Source organism: Montipora foliosa, chromosome 2 (assembly GCF_036669935.1).
Source record: "Montipora foliosa isolate CH-2021 chromosome 2, ASM3666993v2, whole genome shotgun sequence".
Taxonomy (NCBI): Eukaryota; Metazoa; Cnidaria; class Anthozoa; order Scleractinia; family Acroporidae; genus Montipora; species Montipora foliosa.
Window position 1 is genome coordinate 61,862,303 of NC_090870.1, and position 2,500 is coordinate 61,864,802.

At 36.2% G+C, this 2,500-nt stretch overlaps 1 long non-coding RNA gene across 2 annotated transcripts in view; it reads left to right on the forward strand.

Annotated features, from left to right (window-relative positions):
* The window catches only part of LOC137984743 (uncharacterized), a 34,058-nt gene that overhangs the window by 4,390 nt on the left and 27,168 nt on the right, over positions 1 to 2,500 (forward strand). For both annotated transcript variants that reach the window (XR_011119163.1, XR_011119161.1), the window contains exon 2: positions 166 to 227. This is a non-coding gene — a long non-coding RNA (uncharacterized lncRNA). The remainder of the gene's footprint in view (positions 1 to 165; positions 228 to 2,500) is intronic.

Below are 2,500 nucleotides of genomic sequence, written 5' to 3' on the forward strand. Positions count from 1 at the left end.
ATCATCTTTGCTGGTGTTTTTTTTTTTTTTGTAAAAGGTTGGTTTTTAATAAGTAGGAACTTCAAACTTCAAATCAGCGAATCCCTGATGAAATAAGTTCGTACATGTAAATGCCTTGAAGGTAATATTTCATAATAAATATGTATTCAAATTTTATCTTGTCAGCCTCACAAATGTTTGTAAACGTTGGAATGCTGACGTCACTGAAGAAACAGGAAGTCATTTTGGTGAGCAAATGTATAATATATGTATAATGACAGGTCATCACTCCTGTACTTTTGGCATGAAGATTCACTTTCACCTTTACTCCTCAAATGGTGGCATATTTAGGTAAATCATTGATTGTAAGATGACTGTTTATACACCAGCCATGGTAGAATTTAGTCCCAATGTTCACAATAGCAGCTAATGTGTTAGAATCACAGTAACTGCAGGGCTTGATGACAGAGTAACACAATGAATACAGTGCCAGTGGACAACACTGCTTACGAGGACAAAAGCTGTTGTTTTCAGCAATATTAAGATTACCTTTAGCAATTTTTATTCCTTTTACCTCAAATATATCACTGATCTGATACAAACTTTGAATATACTGGACTAAACTACTTACAGATGGTACTTCTAAAAGAATGCACTTCCCTTCAGGGTGACTGTTTCCATAAAAATCTCTACCATGAGAATCAAATATTTTAAAAGCACCATTATTACAACAATAGATTCCAACAACAATGCATCTTACTCCTAAAATAAATGAGGTATAGCTTTGAGCCATAAGCGATTCGAAAGCTCCAAGAAAAGACATACAGTAATGGTATCCCTTGATTGCATTATTACCATGAACATTTCCAGTGTAGCTCTCACTGTAAGAAACTTGGTAGGCAGTATCAAACACTCTTAACATTGATGGTAACTCTGCCAACAGCAAAAAAGGCAGCTGAATGCGCCAACCTTGAATATAACTGATTACCAAGATCCATTATTTGTACCAAATCATTAGGACAATAAATCCGCCCATTGTTGTGGTATATGAAAGAACTCAAACTCATCGCAAAAACACTGTTGTCCAGCATTTTGACGAAATACTCTAAAGTTGCCTTGGCTGTAAGGTGCTCTTATAGTTTTACTGGGGTCCACAATGGGACCAGGGTTCTTCTTTATATCGGAACTTAGTTTGACCTTACAATAATTAATTCTGTGGTTATGACTCGTGAAAAGTGACGAGGGTAAAACACATGTAAACTAAGAATAAAATTTTTTACCTTTCTACATCTCTTTAAATCTTTTCCGATGCCACTTTGATTTAAATTTAGCATAGCAATGAATTTTAGATGACATTGGTGTATTTCCGAATTTTATGAAAAACAAATGCTTGCAGCTTTCGATTCTTCTTCGACTGTCGCTTTAGCTTTTTCATTGGTACTGTATTCTACTTGGTTCACGTTCCCGTCTGGACCTGTGGCGTTCGAATAAATTCTTATTGCTGGTGTAAACAAACATCTCATAACAAGACCTGATTCCAACTTTCTTCGTTAACTTTATTGGAGCCGTTGAATAATTTCGGACACTTGAATGTAAATGTTTCACTTCAGGCAGCATAATATAGTCTTCAAATGAATTAGAAACCGTTTCTGAATATCGTATGAGTGTCCATAAACTTACATACAGCTTGTCGATGATCCATGCAATGGTTGTTATTATAATGACACTACTGAAAAGTACAATCGTTAACATTCCTCTAATTCACATTTCAAAACAAATAATTACAAGAAACAGAAACATTATCATAATACGGATCCCGGTACATACTTGTTTTGCTTTCACATAGGACTAGCGCTGTTGAATTTTCAATATGGCGTCTTGAAGGTTCTCTTTACCTCTCAGATCAAAATGTTCGTTCTTTCATCGATCAACGTTATTCTTAGTTGCAATAGTACACACTTTTGCATGGTTAGAGGTTTCCATTTCCGTGATACTTCTGACATTTTTCACTTTCAAAACTCTTTCATCACATTGGCATTTTGTGTTCACCGTATAAACTTGATCTCAACTCATGATCACTAGTGCCATACTTTGGAACATTTTGGAATCCACTTTGCATGCAACTTGGCAATATTTTCGGCTCACTGCCCGATTCATTCCTGTACCATTCGATATTTTTTCGCTTGCATTCATTCGGTGCACTTTTCTCTCTGTCCATTTTACGGCTCTTCCCATATCGGACAAATAAACGTCACCTTCTTAGAGCCCGCGATTCTTGTGGTCAGCAGGCTTTGCTGTTTTGTGGTGGAAATGTGAAAAAACTGGCTGAAAACTCAACTCTGGCCGCTGTGCCTGCGGCCATAGTAAAAAAAAAAAAGAGAAATACATTATTCCTTTAACGTGTTTGCCCATGAAGGTTTCTTTGGTGATTTTTTCAGGTAATATCTTCAGTTGCAGACGGTATTTCTAGAATTGCATGCAGTAAAATCATGATAAGTTTGCCCGTTAATTTCTTGATGGA